Here is a 21,170-nt window from a genome sequence, read left to right on the forward strand (position 1 = left end):
AAGATTGAAACCAAACGATTACGCAACCTTTTCAAGCTCTTAAAAGGTTCTGAATGAACCCCCTTCCTGGTTCCTTTATCTTTTGTGCTCGCTATATTATGCTAACAAACAGAAAACTGCAGTTGAACTTTTTACTGGATGCCAGAAAGATTGAGCACACAGCTGTAGAAGAAGAGTCTAACCTCGTCCAAAATGGTGTCTGCTCTTATACAATCTTGGCCACTCAAAGCCCATATCACATATATGTGTGAGCTGATGGTCTGAACTGGTTTCAACCGGAAAAAGTGTGCCAGAATGCAGATAGGAAGACGCCAAACCAGGCCAGGTCATCGTGACGCAACAGCCTCGCTCAAATCACACATCTCATCATTAAGAGTCCTAATCTAACAAGGGCAAGCATCCAACCATCCATCCATCCATTTTCTTGACCGCTTATTCCTCTCAAGGGTCGCGGGGGCTGCTGGAGCCTATCTCAGCTGGCTCTGGGCAGTAGGCGGGGGACACCCTGAACTGGTTGCCAGCCAATCGCAGGCCACACAGTGACGAACAACCATCCACAATCACAAGCACACCCAATTAACCTGCCATGCAGGTCTTTGGAACGTGGGAGTACCCGGAGAAGACCCGCACAGGGAAAACATGCAAACTCGACCCAGGAAGGCTGGAGCCTGGACTCGAACCCGAGTCCTCAGAACTGGGAGGCGGACGTGCTAACCAGTCAGCCCCTCTCTGAACGACCCATACCCCAAAATCAGCCATTTTCTATTGAAAAGACACTTCAGGTGCTTTCGACCTTGAACGTAAAAGACGACATTCCATTTCAAACGGGCCTTCAGTCGACAGTGAGCACGTTGCATCACTCGAGCGACAATGCAATAGAAGATAGATCTTATCCATCAGTCGTGTACGTTTCCCACTGTAATCGGAGCACGTGGGAATCCATTAGAGCCGAGACGCGCTGTCTGAAACGCGTCTCCAGTTGTTGGCAGGCGCTCGCCATGTCTTGGCGGCGTGGAAAACAAGTACCCAAGTCAAACAAGACTGGCACGGAGATGGTGTTTGGACAAGTTTTCAACTCTGGCTTGGAGCCTGTGCACAATCTCTCTCGCTCTCTCTCTCTGCGTAACTTTTGGAGTTAGGATGGAACAACTCCGAATGACCTTGTCATGGCAGCCGACAGCATCCGTGCACTGCGGATGACGTGTAATAGAAGTCGATGCAAGTACGAAAACACATGGAGCGCGCTCAAAACAAGTGCGATTCGGAGGAATGTTATGGCAGTGTGTCGGTCTCGTACGTTAACCGACGGCGGCAGAGTGCAAAAGGTGAACGCCAAGATGGAAAAACTGGACGGTGCCTTACCTGCCAGTCGAGTAGCCGGGCCACAGATGAGCACAGGAAAGTGATTCGCTCTCACAAAACACCAGCTTGCCTTAAGAAGCTTCCTCCAACTGCCTCTTCAGTCTCAGCTCTATCTCCCCCCCCCCCCCCCCCCCCCCCAAAAAAAAGAAGCCTCCTCACACTGCCTCTAATCCTCTCTCAAGCCCGCTCCAAATGCTTCAACCAGACTTCTCAGGCGTTTTTTGTTTTTTTGCCGATTATTTTGTTGGCTGGGATCATTAACTTTGTCCCATGAGAACACGTTAAAAGAACCTCCTTCCCGTGGGAGACTGTCACTCACATGTGTAGATGAGGAGCAGGGATTGGCCACCGCGGGACTCGACATGATAGATGGGGACGGGTGGGCATGGGGGTGCACAGCTGAGCCTCCTGCGCCAACATTTATAATAGACTTGTACGTACTCAACAGGGACTAGTGAGTAAAAATGTCAAATGTGCCTTTTTTTTAAACAATCCATCCTCTTTTAGTGGTTTTAGCGCAGTCTGGACACTCAGCGGCGGGGGGGGGGAACGAGAGCAGAGAACATAAAGCTTCTCGTTGCCATGGCGTCGCGGCCAAAGCGACGACGCATCCCGGAGCGGCGGCCAAGCGCCACTCGGATCTTTTCACTGGCGGACCTTCGCGCTCCGTCGTTTTGTTTCTCAGCGCGGCCTCCCGCTGTCTGTCACCGGCCGACTCACTGCAGCATCCGCGGGGCCAATTTGAACCCGCTAAAACACGTTTGTAAAGACACTTTAAAGGGGTAGCGCAAAACCTGAAGAGGGGGTCACTCGGCTCCCAGTGACCGCAGTGAAACTCCCCCCAGTGGAAACAATGAATGAATTAAGGAAGGACCTCTGGTGATGTGACTCCTTAAACATTACAGCACGTTTGTGGATTTTTAAGCAGCAGTAGCAAAAACATCCAACATCCCGGGGGGGGATGAATGGCGCAGTGCACCTAAGGATCCAGCAGATGGCAGTGTGGCGAAAACAGCTTTTTTTTTTGGTAAATGGAGCGATTCTGTATTTTCTCAAATAGTGCTACGGAGAAATGAAGTTTAACGAAGCACATTTGATGTTTTTTCTCCTCTAGATGGTGCTTTTGGTTTTAAGATAAAGGGCAGTGCAATGGAAATCGGTGCCAGTCAAAAAGTATCGCAAATGCTTCATGAAGCTTCATTTTCCCATCACTACTATTGACGAGAGGTGTGACAACAAACGGACTATGACATGAGTCGTTTTGAGCTTCAAATTCTTAATCATTTTATTTCAAAGGAAAATTTGCTCTGATTTCTGCAGTCCTTCAGAAAAGCGGACTGATTGTCTTTTGTGTTTAATCTGAACCACCATATTTACTGTTTTCCCAGTCGACGGTTTTAGATTTACAGCCCCCAAGCATTTTTCATACAAATAGTTACTGTAAATACACATTAGCATAGATTCATGATGGTCTTCATTGCGTTTTGTCGTACTTTCAAATTCCGCTTACGTCACCGCCGTAGGAAAAGAAATCCGTCGTCAACAGAGGACCACCAGTAGTGAAAACTGGATGGAATGGTTACTTTCCAATAAAAATGTCAAAAATGCATATCGAACTGAACTAAAATGTTTGGTGTGGAAAGACCAACCTAAGTGGTTGATGGCCTACTAATTTGGCAATATAAAAACAGCCCCGCATGTATTAGATCACTTCTCATTCATGTCACCCCCCCACCAATAATTTACAGCCAGGAAATTGACTTGAAAGTGTCACCGCCGCCGCCCAGCAGCTATAAACATCCATAAATTGTCCGCGAAAGAAATAAGTGGCGGAATCTCATCGGCAGATTCGTCTCGGTGCAATAAAGTGCAATAAGACCGCTGACATTTACGTTTTGGGCCGCGGTGGCCTTTGAGGCCAGGGGGGCAATCCGGGGAAGGTCAAAATGCCGAGTTACGGCCCGGGTCAATCCAAAGTCACGTCTAATTTTGGACTCAAATAAAAAATAAAAAAAATCTTTGCTTCTGCTTTCAAAAAAAAAAAAGGAAAACGGCTCGCCTGTATTTTTGCGGTTTTGGGAGCTGTCCCCAGCTGACCCTGTGGAAACGATATCCAAACATCACGATACGATATTATCACGATATGAAGGTGACGATACGATAATTATCACAATATTGTGGGGGCGTTGGCGATATTTTGAAAACGATCACAATATTGTAAATAAAAAGAGCTCATACTAAAAAAAACCTTTTGTACAGAACAACAATGCATATAAACCACCTACAATCGCTAATAACAATATTGAGGCACTTACTTGCTAATGCAAGCACACATTGATCGCTTCACAAGCAAATTAAATTCCCCTTCATGTGACAATTAGCATCGATTTTAAACATAGAAGGCCAAAACATCCCTAATGAAAATTAAATTGCACTAATAAACTAGCCACTAGAGGCTGCTAGAACTGCACAAATGGAAATCAACCTGACTTTTTGAACAAATGTGTTCCTTTTAAATATTGCGAACACGACGGCGACGATATTGTGGCAGTCACAATATCACGATATCACGATATTGACCTTATTGTGACATCCCTAGTGGAAACCCGACGTGCTCCAACGCCAGGTTTGTCTGGCTGGAGAACTTTTATTCTTGCGCATTCCTGCGCCCGGGCAGCAATTACGCGTCCAAACCAAAACAAATACGATATCGTCTGCGCAACCAAACATTTGACATCCGCTGCGTCACATTCGATCAAGTCTCTGTACGGACAAAATTTTTTTTATTCTTACTCCAGTCAGTGTGAGCGAGCAGCCGGGGCCTCATACTTTTCGCTCCTAATCAAATCCAGAGGTCGCAAAGCTGACAAAAACAATTCCGTCTTTTATTCATACGAGCCGCAATCAGAGTGCTGACACGCTTGTTATTATAATCCCTATAAAGACGGGAGAAACAGTCATAAACAAAAAAAAAAAATACTCCCTAATCAATAAGTAACACGGCTGTCAAAGTGTTGAAAACAAATGAATATTCATCGAGCTTAAATAAGGCCACTCGCAGCCTGAAGCAAAAAAGCTGCGCTTGCCAGTTGGCACACGAAGACGGGAAAGAAGCCAACAAAAAAAAGCCCACCAGAAAGGAGCTGATAAGGAGAAGAAGAAAAATATGATTTTGAAAAAGCAAATACAAAGCGACGTCAACTTTGATCCATGTGGGTTAAGTCGAAATGAAGATATCACAAGGGACCAGACCGGCCTCTGATAGCTTCACGATAAATTATCACACTTAGACAATGAAATGCTGCATAAACACAATAAAAAAAAAAATTCTAACGTAATTTTTTTATTATTATTATTATTTATTTCAGCAGTCATGTACAAATTGAAGTGTGAATTAATTGTCCAAAACTTTTGCATGAGGTGCAAAACCCTGCAGACATTCAAAAAAATGAGATTGTGCCAGAAAACAGTGAGAAGTTTTGGCACATATGAAACGAACCTCGTATAAGAATTTGGAAAGCTCACGATCCAAAGCATACCACATCATGCGCATCATCCTGTTCGGGGTTGCGGAGATCTGGAGCCGATCTCAGCTGATTTTAGGCGAGAAGGTGTGCGACAACCCTGAATGGTCGCCAATCACGGGGCAAAGAATTCACACTCTTTTGGCTAACCGAAACAGCAGCGCTTACGGAGTCATTGGCAAATTTTTTGGATATTCTGGGGAAAGTTTTTGTGCTTAGGCCAAAGCCATGTGTAATCTTATGGAATCTTCAATGAGGTGAGGGGAGGAGCTTCATTTAATTGTCTTGTCTAATAGAAAAAAAAAAAAAAGTATTTAGCCGCCATCTCGTTGTATTTATTTTGTAATTACAAACTTTCGTCTCATTTTAACTCACTTGTTCGAACATATTCTTATGCCCGGCATGCGGTCACGAATAGAAAAAGCTTGAAATCATTTTATTGTCCAAATGGTAAGAAAACAAATAATAAGCATATTTGCACACAAACTGCTTAAACGCCACTCACACGGGGCGTCACTCAATATTCAGCGGCAACTCTGGATTCTCATTCGCTGACACCCACGTCACTCACCAGTCCTCGCCTTTGAAAGCCATTCACACTCAAAGTCACAGATACAACAGCAGAATGTGAGGACGGCGACCCCAAGTGGACAAAAATTAATACCGACACATCATATGAATGTTATTGTGGTTAATAACGAAAAACTATTCAAAAACTATATATATATATATATATATATATATATATATATATATATATATATATATATATATATAAAATAAATAGAAGCACTTAGCATTAGCGGTTGGAGCTATAAGACGTCTGTTCCACACATCTGCCTCATTTCATCACTCTGCATAATAGTCAATTATATTTTCCTTTCACTTGACATATATTGTAATGTAATATACTGTTTTCAATCTTTCATGTTATTCCCATGATGCAAACGTCGGCCTCCAGCCATCCTCACTAAAACAACAAAGCTTGACTTTTGCACCTTCCTGCACATACTGTTCACATTACAACCAAGCAGGCCGAGTGACATTCAATTCGGCGGAGCAGCGCACACACAAAACAACATCATCATCGTCGGAGCCAAAAAAAGCAAGCCTGACTTACTGTTGTGCGTTGTGTGGGATCCGCAGAGGAAGTGATGCGCGGGGATCAGCTTCGGCATCGGCTCCAAGAGCACATGGCCGAGGGACTGAACAAAACACACCCTCCATGCCCCACCCTGAACCTGCCCCGGGGCCACAGCCGGAGGCTCACGCAAGCGGAAAATTTGGCCTTGGAACCGTCACTTCCGCGGGGCTTGCCCCACGGATTCCGCGCCCAGTAAACCCCCCCGCACGCACGCACGCACTTTCTCAAGGGTAAGACAAAAGGGGGAGCAAATGGGAACACAAAGCTATTGCAGGGAGGGGGAAGGTGGGGGGGGCTTCTAGCGGGGGGATGCATACAAACAGATGGGATCAGTCTCTAGGGTTGGGCCCGCGCTGTCGCATGTGTGCATCATATGGGGAACTCCATCATCATCATCATCATCATCACCACTAGATTGCTGGGCCGATCTCGCACATGCTCAGAAGAACTAATTGACTTTCAGCCATCCGGGGTGTCTTTTGAAGGCGTTTCACGGGAGCCGCCCCCCTCATCTTGACAATAAGTAATGAGACCGAGACGCGGCGACGAAGGTTCAACATTTTAATTGCTTTCTTGCCTCCAGAGGGAAGGCGGGGCAAAGACGCAATCAAAAGCAAAACAATCCGAAATGAACGAGGGCGATCAAAGCCGAGCCAATTTACACACGCTTGTAATTGACTTTTCGCCGGCGGCTTTGATGGCGTTGAAGGTGCCAGCAGCCAGCCGGAGAGACGAGACGCAACCGAACGGCTGCTGCGTCGCGACGGGGGATACAGTGGAACCTCCGAGGTCAAAGGTTACAGCAATAGAACAACATTTGGAGCTCAACCAAAATATTGGGGAAAAATATCCGTCTGAAGCGTTAATATGCAAATATGTCATATCCGAAGCAGGGTGGTAAAATATTAGTTCTTGAGGGGCATATGATTTTTTTAAATCACAGGTTAAATATTTTTTTTTATTTATCGATTGTTAATTTTTCTTGTGCAAGTCCTTGGCCGTGCAGATCGGAGGATCTGAATATCTTTTTATGGCAGAACAGTTTTTCTTGGAATTAATTTCCATCCATCCATCCATCCATTTTCTTAACCGCTTATTCCTCACAAGGGTCACGGCCCGGGGATGCTGCAGCCTATCCCAGCTGGGGTATACCCTGAAGTGGTTGCCAGCCAATCCCAGCTAATTAATTTTCATTTTTAATTTGACATTTAAACAAAATATATATTTTCATGATGAATTCATCTATCCATCTGTCTTCTGAATCACTTGCTCCACACAAGGGTCTCGGGGGTGCTGGAGCCTATCCCAGTTGGCTATGGGCAGTCGGCGGGGGTACACCCTGAACTGGTTGCCAGCCAATTGCAGGTAATTAATTTTCATTTTTAATTTGTCATTTAAAAAAATATATCTGCATTATTAATTCATATTTACCTACATTAAAAAAATATATATATAATTAATTTAAAAGTAGTTTATTTTATTTTAAAAAAACTAATTTTCTCAAGTGTTTATTAATAATTGGCTATATTTAATCAGCCAATTATTCATTAAAATAAAGGCTAAATGTGTAAAATTATTTATGTATAAATGCATTCATTATATTTTTTAAATGAATTATAATTTATATATTTATAAATGTATTGACATACATGTAATTATTAAAAGTGTTCAATTATTCCTGTATAAAATTGCTGTTGACTAAATATGACATCACAATGATGCCAAAATGGACGCCCACATCCTCTGAGATGGATAAAAAGGGGATTAATTTTTAATTTATTTACCTTTATTCCATAAAGGTAATAATAGTCAGAATTGCATGTTTAGACTACAGTGGGGCCGCATACGTAGAACTGTAAAGACATTTTTTGAGTTTGACCTTTGAATGTTCAAATGTTGAAGCCTTGCAAGCCAAATGAAAACATGAATGGGAAATTTGTTGAGAAATTTGAAGACGTGAGCTGTCATCCAGCAGGAAAAGTGATAGACATCTTCCACATATTTTTGTCTTGAGGAATTCAGAAAAGATGTGAGGCAAAAAAACAAAAAAACAAACTGAAATCTGCTCGAAAATGAAATGGGTTGTTCCTGTCCATGCATCACAAAATTCCATGTAGAACAGTTAAGTCATTTTTGTGTCATCCCACTCAGTACATTAGTTTTTATGACCTCCCGCTAGCGCAAAGAAAACGCGTGCATAAATCAAATAAACTGGCACAGGGGGTGTTAATAAATCCATTTAGGTGGCGAATTTGCCTTAAAAAGCAGACGTATTTAGTAGGGATGTCCCGATCCCATTTTTTTTGCACACGAGTCTGAGTCTGAGTCACCTGATTTCGAGGATCTGCCGATACCGAGTCACGAGCCGATTATTCCTCGGTAAAGTATTAAGGAGGGGGGGGGAAAAAAAAAAAAAAAAAAAAAAAAAAAAGTGCTTCCATTTGTTTATTTTTCATTCATTTGAACAAAACCATCCCAATGATTTTTTTTTGGGGGGCGCTTGGTGCCATCAGAAATGCACAAAATAATAAATAAAAATAAATAAAACGTTTTGTTTGGCAATATGTTTACCTCTGGATGATTTTGTTGCTTTGTAGCCCATAAAATAATAATAATAATAATAATAATAATAAAAACAAAATTGCCAAAAATTAAAACCCCGATCATTTTCTCCCGATACCAATCAGCTGAAAATGACGTGATCGTGACTCGGTTTCCGATCACGTGATCAGGATGGGGACGTCCCGAGTATTTAGTTCCACTATTAGCCTTCGAGGTCAGATTGAAATTCATTTCCACGACTGTCACAGAGAGCAAAGGGCGAAACAAAACAAGGTGAAAGAACACATTTGTTTGGACGGACAAAGAAAAGCGATTGTACGCTTAATTTGGGTGAAAGCAACTCGGGTGTATTCTTACACCGCCTGACAACAACAACTTTGGGAACCACAGCGGGGGGGAAGAAAGAAAAAAAAAAGAAGACGGATTCTTTTTGAAAGGCGCCTGCCGCATTCTTTGCTGCTTGGAGAACTTTCTAATTGGTTCCAGCAGTTTCTCCGGGGTGTTTAAACGAGACGAAGAAGAAGACGAAGAAGAGTGAGGCCTTTATCGCAACGTTTCCCGCAAGAGAGATGATGTCATCGCGTTTACCCTACTTGTGATTATCGCAAATGACACGTTCAATACCAGCAGGGCACTCAGTCATTAAAATGCAAAAGTAGAGTCTGGAAAAGTAAATCACAAGATAAGATGTTGTTATTTATTTTGATTATTATTTCTAGAATTACATAAATTATTTATACTTTTTCAAACTGTTTTCCAATTATATTTCACCTTTTTTTTTTTTTTTACATAATGAAAAATAGACTGACATTTTACACTTCATTTTTAAAAAAATTGGTTTTATATAATGGTAGACTTTATGTTTTTTATTTATACTTCAAATTTCTTATTTAATTTTACTTACTTTGTTTTTATACAATAATAAATCTTATCACACTGTTAATATTATAGATTTTTTTTTTTTACTTTTTGTCACTTTAAATGGTGTACACTATTACACTTAATAATAATAATAAAAATAATAATATTAATAATTATGATTATTATGATTTTATTGTTATACTTTCACATACATTTTTTATGCATAAAAAAAATCTGCAGTGGTGATTAAAAGTCTCCACACCCCTTTCTAAACACTAAATAATTTCCAAACTTTTCTTTAACTTTTAAAAAACAAGTAGAAAAATAAAATCTTGTAGAGAAGGGAAAATGAAAAAAAAAAAAAAACAGATAATGTGGTTACATTTGTTTTTGTTTTTTTGTAACATCACAAACCTGACAATTGAACATGGGTATGTAGAATTTCTAATTGCACTTCCTCAAAATACTTTATTTTATTGATTGATTTACATAATAATTGATATACATAATCATCAAGTTTTTTGTATTTAATATATCATTAACTTATTTTCCCTTTAAGATTTATTCCACTTTTATGAAGTGTTCAGATTTTGGGGAGGTCAAATCTCTAAATCAGAGACATTTTAGAGGAATCAGCAAAAATGATTACATCTAGTAATAGTTTTATGAGTGACATCATAGAAACATTTATGGAGTGCTCAACAAAAGCCCAAAATATTTTTGCAGAACATTATAAAATGTAAAATACACAATTCTGATGAGTGTGTGTGTGGGAATTGTTCCAAATATGGCATCTGAGAGCTGCACAGTAAATCCTGTCGAGTTCATTTGCTCAAATTTACTCGACAGATGAGACAGAGGAAGTGAGCGAGTGAGTGAGCGAGTGAGTGAGTGAGTGAATGAGTGTACTCCACAACCTCGTATGACCAAAAGAAAGCGGCGTGAACATCTGTTGTGTTTGGCCGTCGTCAGGACGTAAAAGCATCAAAACAGAGCAGTCGTGACCGAAGGCGCGAGTCCAGATGTTGCCGATTGAGGCAGCAACATCGGAAAAAAAAAAAAAAAAAAAAAAAAAAAAAAAAAGTCCTACGTGAGATTGTGTTTGGTTGGCTAAAATTGGCCTCTTAAAGGTGAAATGACAGTCAACCTGATCTATGTTGTGTTGCGGATTATCCCCGCACATCAACAAACACCGTCTCCATGGCGACAAACTATTCCTTCAAAGCGGTCGAGGACACCTTGGCTTCGGCCTGTGAGGAATGATCTGGCATTTCAAAACGGATTAAACATGAGCGCTCGCAGCAGCAGCGGCGGCGTCGCCGATATTAAAGAATGTTTCTCGCGCCGGACAGCTGGCGCTTCGGCGGACGCGCGCCCACGCGGGCGGACCCGTTCCCATCCGCACTTATTGGCTTCGACAACGAGGGTGAGCGAGCACCCCCCCCCACCCGCCCTTGTCAAAACAAGCGGCCTCAGAGAGCCAACAGCTGCTGATGGAGGCGTTTTTTGTTTTTTTTGTTTTTCTGTCCTTTAATTGGAATTTGGGAACGTGAGATGGAGACGTTAGATGAAATATGGCAAACTCATGCAAATGATTGTGTATTCAAATGAGCTGGCTTCACTTCACTGTAACCACTACGGGTTATACTGGAGTATTGTAAGGCTATTTCAACGTACAATGTACACGAATGTACACTAGCACATTCTGAGTAATGGTGATCATGGTTGATACTAGGGGTGTTAAAAAAAAAAATCGATTCGGCGATATATCGCGATACTACATCGCGCGATTCTCGAATCGATTCAATTAAAAAAAAAATCGATTATTTTTTTTTTTTTTTTTTTTTTTTTTTTTTTTTTTTTTTTTTTTAAGAGCTCAGAATTGTTCATTCGGTAGTCTTACCGATTCAACGTCTTATCATCATTGCCTTTTCTTTTTTTTTTGTGTGTGTGTGAATCCATTTTTAAACTTCCATTTTTAATGGAAAAATATTCAACAAAACGTCTGACTTCGGGTTAGGATTCACACCTTGAGCATGGAAGAATGTTATATGAACGGAACATTAAGCCTTAATATTTTATTTTAATGCTGTTCAAACATGAAACAGATTACAACCTCTATAAGACTGAAATTTCAGATAAATAAATAATACATTTTCATATAAATCTTACACTCTACAAGCTTACTGATTAGTATTTTCTAAATTTGAATGGAAAAAAATCGCAACAATCGACTTATAAATTCGTATCGGGATTAATCGGCATCGAATCGAATCGTGACCTGTGAATCGTGATCCGAATCGAATCATCAGGTACTAGGCAATTCACACCCCTAGTTGATACGATTACCAAGTAAAACAGAGTTTAGAATTGCAGTTATTGATACCAATACCTTCACACCAAAAGATTACAATCAAAACTTGCACTAATGCAGTTTCCTTAGCAAGAAGATACCGAGTGGTATCGCCGATACGAATCGCAGCACCAATAATAATACTTCACCTAAATGATAGGGATGTAACGATATCCAAACATCACGATACGAAGGTGACGATATGATCATTATCACGATATTGTGGGGGCGATGGCGAAAAAAAAAAGAGAGAACTCATGCTAAAGAAAGCACAATATTTGTGCTTTTGTACATAACAGCAATGCATATAAACCACCTACAATCTCTAATAACAATATTGAGGCAATTACTTGCTAATGCAAGCACACATTGATCGCTTCACAAGCAAATTCGGTTCCCCTTCATCTGACAATTAGCACAGATTTTAAACATAGAAGGCCAAAACATCCCTAATAAAAATTTTATTGCACTAATAAACTAGCCACTAGAGGGTGCTAGAACTGCACAAACGGAAATCAACCCGACTTTTTTTTTTTTTAACAGATGTGTTCCTTTTAAATATTGTGACGATATTGTGGCAGTTTTTAGCAACACGGGCAGGCGCATAATCTTTTTTTTTTACGGTTTCTCCCACAACGCATTCAGACAATTCTCACACACACCCATTCCAACTGTTGAAGTTGTCATCATAATCTGTTGAAAATCACCTCATAATTCAGTTGTACCTGTACTCCAACGCTATTTTGTTTGAATCTGACCAAATTAAAAGCAGTTGTTTGGTGGGACGGCCAGTAACAGAAATCAACAAAAGTACAAACAAGCCTGAACTTTTTTTTTTTTTTTTTTTTTTTAAATGGCACATCCTGCTTCCTCTCACAGCACTCATGATTAATACTTTGCAGCACCTTTTCAAACCACAGCAGAGCTGCTGTGCATCAATGCGTTTGTGCATCTAAAGTGTTTATGTAGTCTGTCATCATTTCCATAAATTAGCATCCAAGTATTAGGGGATATATAAAAAAAAAAAGAAAAGACTTGAAGTGTGGCTGCAGCTGTATTTGGGCTTATGCGTGAGGATTTATGCCCTCGCAGTCACCTCAGCCTCACTAGCTTGGCTAGTCTGTAAAGTGGAGATAAAAGACCCGCTCTTAATTTGTATAAACTTGCTGCCACCGGGTATTTCGCTGCCTCTCTCTCTCCCTCATACTCTCTATCAGATCTTACCTGCTTCCCCATGGCTGCGCTGCTAAGTGTTCCTCCCTGGCGGATAGAGAGCTGAGAGTGTTCAGGCAGGCAGGCAGGCAGCAGCTGCTGCGATTCCCGGAGGTAAACAAGGCAGGAGGCAGGAGGTGGAAGGTGTTCTGCCTCTGCCGTTGTACACTCCCATTATCGCGGGGTGGTGGTGGTGGTCGGGGGGTGTGCATACATACTTGGCTGTCATTTCTGCTGCAGGTTTACACAGGAGCGTGAAGAGCTGCCGGGTGGGAGAGAGTGATTTAACCCTTTGGTGGAAGGGGGAGAACAGCGGGCCATCGCAACTTAAAGCATGACAAAGTACATCAGATGGAAATCATCGCTGACTTACCCCTGACAGCGTTCTGTGACACGAGTTCTGCTCCGGTGTTGGACGAGAGGAAAAAATAGTCCAGCAAGTTGGCTGGGGTCACGGAAAGAAAGCGTTTTTCTTCTCATAAACACATTTGTGTTCAAAAGAGTGATACATTTGCACACTAAACTCCTTTCTGGAAAAAAAGTCAGACGCCATTACCGCTGAGCACTACTTTTCTGTTCGTTCGTATCACTGCGCGGCGCCACGCATGCAGCTGATGGACGCGCACTAATCTACAAGTTGTTTGTCTTTTCGAAGGCTTTTCTGTCGACAGGGCGACGCGCAGTGATACGAACGGACAGAAAAGTAGTGCCTGAACTACTACTACTAAGTAACTTTTGTTTTTTTCTTCTTCTTCTTCAAAAGCTTGATATTAATGAGATTGGGGTGGGACTTAATTTTTTCTTCCTCCCACTCCTTTTCAGGCTACGTTTAGTTGAGTATTGTTTAGAAAATTTGATATCTTGTTGATGTTGATTGCTGCCTGAAATGAATGAATGAATGAATGAATGAATGAATGAATGACCTGTGATTCTAACAATGATAAACACTATGGAAAATGGATGGATGGCGGCTAGCTACAGTCCCGTACAACCATTGCATCAAAAGGACAAAGTAGACAAGCTAAGTAAATGCCTTATATGACAAACAGACGTTCTTGAAACTTTTTGTAAAAACATATATTATAAAGTGTAACTCAAACAGGAAAGTGGACAAGCTAAATGATAAAAGAGAGAAAAAAAAAAAAAAAGAATCTCAAGCTGAGAAGCTGCCAGTTGCCAGCGGGCCGGAAGCTCCAGGAAGCAAGTATTTAAGCTTTTGGTTTTCTCCACCCTTAATGATCATTCATTCTGCGACATCCTGACTCACACACACATGCACACCAATCCCACGCCTGCGATAAATGACATCACTTTTCAGGAATCCGCTGCTGCTCACCCCTCAAGAGTGGAAAGTCAGAGCGAGAATTCCAACGGTCGCAAACCATAATTGTACGCTCACAAAACGATGCACTCACCAATTAACTGTCTGATCTTTTTTTTTTTTCCTTTTTTTTTTTTTTAAGTAACGGCCAGGGAATTTTGCTCAAAATTAGTAGGAGAATGACGGAAAATAGGATACTATATTTGTACTAAAGAAGAAAAAAAATAGAACAGAAGCACACAGAATAAGAAACAAATGTCTGCGTTGATTTTGGCAACTTGTTTTGAAATTGACAGTGGTCTGTCCGTTCTATTATATTTGAGATCATCATCTCGTGAAAATATGATGTCCGATGTGGTTTCTCAGCTCCCTCCTACGGATTCGTCTGGATCCATGTTAGTTTTGGACACGGCTGCTGTAACGCATAGCGCAGTCATGAAAATGAATAACCACACTTCATGAAATGTGAAGCCAACAACGGGTTTTTTTTTTTCTGCGGTGCAACTTGGGGGGGGGGGGTACACTTATCTCTCCCCCCCGACTTATTTAGTTGCAGAATGGGAAAACAATACTCAGGAATGTCAAACACATCACAATCTTTGGATTTTGGATCTCTGCATGGTCTGTTTTGGTCTTTTTTTTAAATTTTATTTTACTTTGTGTATTTTGTATTTGACTGTTTTTTTATTGTGTTTTATTTTATTATGATCAATCTTACCTGTGAAGGTGTCATACAAATACAATTTACCAACAGTAATTTTGATAGTTTATCCTCATTTAGGTGGCGGGTGGTCAGGTGAGCAGGAGCCTATCCCACTTGACTTGGCAAGTGGTGATGTACACCCTGGATTGGTCGCCATATTGACGAACAAATATTCACATTCATATCTATGGACCATTTAGAGCAGACGTAGTCAAGCTTTGTAAAGCTGAAAGATTAGTCTGATACATACTCCAGAAAAAAAAACGAAAAAAAAAAAAACTACTGTAATTTGCTCAAATGATGTTTTGGAGTCGGGGTTGGATGATAAAAATGTGTGGAACAAACATGGGGAGAAGTCACGTCTTCATCTTACAAAATATTGGTAATAAAATTAGTGTTGCAAGCAAAATATACCGACAACCCGACAAGCCATTTCTTGGTAGCGTCAACTAATCAGTACGGGTATTTTTTAACCCCTTGTTGGATCAAAATCTTGACCCAACGTGCTTGGTCAAATCCTCAACCCAAAGCATTGTGGAGAAATAATCCAGCATCGGCTCAATCCCTTTTGGGTCCAGCACTGGATTATCTATTTCACCCAATTTGGATCACCTTTAAGGGCTGGGCAAACTCGGTCCCAGAGGGGCCTGAGTCCTGCAGGTTTTGCGTGTTTCCCTTCTCCAACACAGCTGATATTTGATCAGCTCATCAGCAAGCTCTGCATAAGCCCGATAACGATCTTCTTGATTGGAATCAGCTTGTGTTGGAAGAGAGAAACTTCCAAAACCTGCAGGACTCCGGCCCTCGACTCCCGCCCCTGATTAGCAGTAAGAGCGCATGTTGTACACGTGTGGAATCAGGATCGAGCGAGCGTTCGGCAGACGTGCTAATCACGAGTCTCCCGTGCCGCCTGCACAGGAAACACATGCTTGTGTGCATCAAAGGGAAAGATTGACTGAATGTTTTCAGAAACGCAGCAAAGAGTGAAGAAGCCTCGTTCGAGTCAAGCAGGCCAACATTCGAAAGTATTCTCTGAAACCGTCTATGCGTCGTAATTAAACCCGTCCATCTTCTTTAATCTAAATACCTCCACTGTTGTGCAGACTCATTGCTCTAAAGAGAGCACTGAGGCTGATCTTTCTCTCCCAGCCATCCGTCAGGTTAGCATAATGGCCGCCTGGAGATAGTGCCGGCGTGATGAGAAGCCGTTTTCCCTGAACCGCGATTTGCAGCGCACACGCCGGCGCTGGCTGGCGAGCGGGTGCTGACTCAGGGCTTTTATTTTTTATTTTATTTTATTTTTTTTGATGCGGCGTGGGCGGGCGGAGCGAGACGGTGGGCGGCGTAACCGGAGATGACCTGCCGCAGGTCACGATGGAAGGCGGACCATTATGACTCACGGAGAAACATTATTACGCGACCCGCTACGAAGAAGTGAATGAGGTGGATGGAGAATTTGGAAAGAATAACAGAAGACGTTGCTATGCAGTACAAAAGTATTGATGTAAACAAGTGCTCAAATTCATTCAAATACATTCATTATAGCTGTTCGGAATGCTACTGGGCATTTGAGTAAAAACCCACAACCTTTAGTAACTGACGCTAAGTTCTGTCATGCTTTCAGAACCCTTTCACCGTCTGCAATCCCTGGATAAATATCACCCAACTTTTGTAAAAATAAAAAAGCACATTTCAGATAGGTGTGGGCAGAAGGTGGTGCAATAGCCTTTGAAGGTTAAATCCACCATGAGGAAGTTAAAGCACAGAGATTGCAGAGTAAACGTCAGACAGAGGATGAGAGGTCATCCACACTTTTTTTTTTCCCACTACCATCACTCAAAAAAAAAATTAAAAAAAATGAGCCTTTAACTAATTTACTCCCAAAAACGTATAAATACGTTCTATTTTAAATATTACCATGCTTCCAAAGTGCATTTATACGTTTTGGCTTTGATGCAGCCTCTGAACTGAAGAGAATGCTTGAAGCAATGGTTGTTATTACAAAAACGGCCAGCAGATGGCAGCAAAGTATAAGAGTTCAAAAAAAAAAAATTTCCCCCAGTATTTTAAGCAGATTTGTGAATAATGATGAAACTTAGCCATATTCTAATGCTAACTGGTGCAAAAAGGAATCAGATAGAAATATACCTTTTTTTTTTTTTTTTTCTTCTTTTTTTTTTACTGATGAAAACAAGAGGCTCTAATCTTTCTTTTGGTAGATTCCATGTTTTTATAGCAATAGGACACAAAATTCTATGGGCCTTGCAAAATTAGTCAAAATCCAGTAAAATAGTGAAAATGTCCTGGGAGCGAGTTAATGGCTTATTACAAGTTTGCTAAGTTTGCTAGCAACGCAGACGGTAACTAGCATTGACGTCGCGGTTCCTTGAATACGTCACAGCAGAGGCCAAATTGTGGCACTCGTTGCCATCCTGTCATGCAGCACAATTCAGAGTGGCAGCAATGTGTTTTCTGAAGAAATAGTACTCATGTTGACATTTCCGTAGCAATGACGAATATAGCGGTTAACAACGTAGCATAATTATAGCAGCAATCACGGAAAGTGAAATGGAAAAACTTTGCTAGTTTGTGATGGTTTTGGAACACTAAGACCATAACAAATGAAGGAAAAATAATAATAATTTATAGATTTAGTTTTGTCAAATTGGCGCGCCAACTATATACTGTATGTCTATGGTAACTAGGCCTCACAATGGGGTATATGCCACGGAAGAGGCGGGACGTGATTTTGCACGTCGGACGCGCAACCGAGGGGCGCAAAGTCGGAAGCGCAAGTATTTTTGCCGCAACCCTCGCGTCGCAAACCGAACCGGAAACAAACTGATGTGCAAAAAACAGTCCCGCCTCTTTCCGTGGCATATACCCCCATTGTAGCACGGTGTTAGCATGTTAAGCTAGCCACTGAAAACCATTCGTTTCCGGGAGCAAAATCGAAGCATGCGTTCGTCGCAGCTTTTGTGTTAAAAAAATAATAATAATAATTCTCGCCAATAAGAATGCTTGCAGAGGTTTGAGGCTTGGCAAAGTGCCAGTGAAGTTGAAGTGAACTGACGTGCTTGAAGACTGTCAAACGCAATTTGTGAGCGTCTCCAGAAACAACAAGCCAGCATTCCAGTGATAACAACCAATAGTGATTGCATTTTCGGAACGATCTGTACGCTCCCGTTCCAGCTCTGTGGGAACAATGGGATGTTCTTTTTTTTTTTTTTTTTGCAAACAATCCGAGGGAGGAAAGTAGTTTTGGAGACCGGCGGGACTTTTTCACAGTCTCGTCTTTGTGTTCTTCCAGGCATTAAGGAAGATGATGAACGAGCAGTTTATTTGCTTCCACTGCAGGATTTCGTCATGAAATCAACACCTTTTAATGCTCGTTCAGATGGGAGTCTGATGAAGTTCTTACCTGGGCCATTTGAGCTTTGACGCATACACACGCACACGCAACACATGTTCACTCAATCTGCCTGAACTTGCGCTCGCTTTAAAATGTGCAGGTGGCTCTGTCGGGAATTTTTGCTGATTCACTAAATTCCTTAATGCCAAGAGGAATAGAAGGGGCGGGGAGTGTAATTTAAGTTCATCCGTCATCTTGTCCTAAACAACAACCGGAGCAGTTTTGTTTTTTTTGTTGTTTTTTTTCCTACGGGCATGCACTCAGCTATAATCATTTCCAAAGGAGGTCTCATTATTAACTGCAGGCACTTTGCTTTACAACTTTCATCTTTCTCAGGCTCGAGCTCCAGGAGCTGCAAAGGCTCATTTTTTCCCCTTTTATATTAAATCTATTATTATTATTATTATTACCATAACATACAGTGTTACATTTGATGGTTTTCATCAAATTCATTCGTGGTCATCTTCTCGCCGTGCTTGTGTAGATTTTCTAGAGAGTATAAATTGTCAATAAGTGTGAATGTGAATGGGAGCTTGCGACTAAAATCAGTTGCAGGCTCCAGTTCAATTATGGCTACGGGTGTAACACTGATTGTGAAAATAGGTGATTTATTTTACCAATTCGAATCATTACATTTTAAAATGTTACATCGATGAATCGTATCACAGTCAGTGTATTAACTCATTTACTCCCAAAAACGTATAAATACGTTCTATTTTAAATATTACCATGCTCCCAAAGATGTAATTATCCGTTTTGGCTTTGATGCAACCTCTGAACTGAAGAGAACGCTTGAAGCAATGGTAGTTATTACAAAAACGGCCAGCAGATGGCAGCAGAGTATAAGAGATCAAAAAGCTCTTTTCCCCACTATTTTAAACAGATTTGTGAATAATGATGAAACTTAGCCATGTTCTAATGCTAATCGATGCAAAATGGAAACAGCTAGAAATACACTTTTTTTTCCTGATGAAAGAAGAGACTTTAATCTTTCTTTTGGTAGCTTCCATGTTTTTATAGCAATAGGACACAATATGCTATGGGCCTTGCAAAATCAGTCAAAATCCAGTAAAACAGCAAAAATGTCCTGGGAGTGAATGAGTTAAGATTCAAGATGCGCATCGAATCATATTTTGTGAGAGATATAAATCAGTATAAATCGATTTGATGTGGCTGATGATTTGTTGAATTTTTAATTCACTTGAATAGTTTGGGCTTTGGGAAGATTTACTAAATCGTAATCTCACCGAATTGAACCGAATCAAATCATTCCACTTGAAAATGTACCGTTCTTGAATCGTATCCTACAACATTTATTGAAATACGTATCAAATTGTATTTTATTGGCAAGATACAAAACCCTCTTCTTTTTTTTTTAACTTATTATTTTTATTTTTATTTTAAACTTCCTTATGTTAAATGTTTTAAAGTTTGTTGAATAATGTTTTAAGATTGTTATTGTATGTTTTTTTTTAAAGTAAATTTTGTAACCTATTTTCATTTACTTTCTTCCTCTGAATGTTAACTACTGTTGATGCTTATGTGTTGTCTTTCCTTGTGTAAAGGACATTGAGTTGCCTTGTGTATGAAATGTGCTATACAAATAAACTTGCCTTGCCTAAAAAATAATGGAATTTTTTTTTTTACTGTTCTACTAGACAAAATGATGAAGCTAAATGGTGCCATTTTTGCCTTTTCATCTCTGCGTGTGGGCGGAGCATGCTGGCAATGTTGGATGACGTGGCAGAAAACAAAACTTGTAGTTTGAAAACATTAAGGCCAATTATGAATTTGGTTGCAATATTCATCTGTTTTCAAATAAAAGTGCCGTCACGGAAGAAACTATTTTGCAAAACACGACTCACATAACAAAAGTACATCACGGCATGTCGACGTGAACACACGACTGTATTTGAGCTATACGCTAATCAACCGCAAGATGACAACGAAAACTGCGGAAGCTCATCTCGATCGCCGTCGTATAAAGTAACATCTGGATGTTGTTGTGATAGATGGGACAAATAACTCAAACTAACGTGTCCTGTTTTTGAGTGTGCGGCGTCGCGCTGCTAATACAATTTCAAGCTGTGAATCACTCACGACGCAGCCTGCCAAAGAAGTGACACATTGCAATAGAGCCACATTGATCTGCTGCCTGCCCCTCGACGCATCCCCTCAATCCGTATACTGCACATCTGCACGTGTTTATATGCGCGTCAGGGGGGGGGAAAAAAAAAAGAAAAGAAAAAATCTAAACTCGGAGCACAAAGCTGACTAAAAGCTGTTGTGTGTTTGGAACAACAAAACCATGTGTGCTCCTCGCACACAAAATGTGAGAACGATCGCACTCAATGACGTCAGCGTTAAACGATGAATAGGGATCAAAGCAGTTATCGGTGAGAAATTAATAAGACCGGCGTGACAATAATAAAACGTTGAATCAAATTCAACTTGTCTTATCGGTGAAATATTTTGCTCAAATGTCTGTTCACACCAATGGTGAGGCGTAACCCTTTCAGGAATTTTAGTTGGCAACCGCGACCAGGTCATTTGAATTGTGCAAATCAATCAAACTACTCAATATGAATTGAATACTGGGCTCATTATCCAACATTTGTCATGGTTATCGCAAATAATAGACGAGCAATCCTCTTGCATTAATTTATATAGCAATTTGCATACATGGCAGGATGTACAGTGGATTTTTTTTTTTTTT

General features: G+C 40.8%; 1 protein-coding gene across 2 annotated transcripts in view; it reads right to left on the reverse strand.

Annotated features, from left to right (window-relative positions):
* The window catches only part of mid1 (midline 1), a 43,423-nt gene extending 30,139 nt beyond the window's left edge, over positions 1-13,284 (reverse strand). The window contains exon 1 of one of the 2 annotated variants that reach the window (XM_077537464.1): positions 13,031-13,284. The gene's annotated coding sequence lies outside the window, so the exon portion shown is untranslated. Of the gene's footprint in view, positions 1-1,362; positions 1,466-13,030 lie in introns of those variants that run through there. The other variant, XM_077537465.1, reaches the window with a different exon arrangement.
* Between the last annotated feature and the right edge of the window lie 7,886 nt (positions 13,285-21,170).

The sequence above is a fragment of the Festucalex cinctus genome, chromosome 11 (genome assembly GCF_051991245.1).
Source record: "Festucalex cinctus isolate MCC-2025b chromosome 11, RoL_Fcin_1.0, whole genome shotgun sequence".
Taxonomy (NCBI): Eukaryota; Metazoa; Chordata; class Actinopteri; order Syngnathiformes; family Syngnathidae; genus Festucalex; species Festucalex cinctus.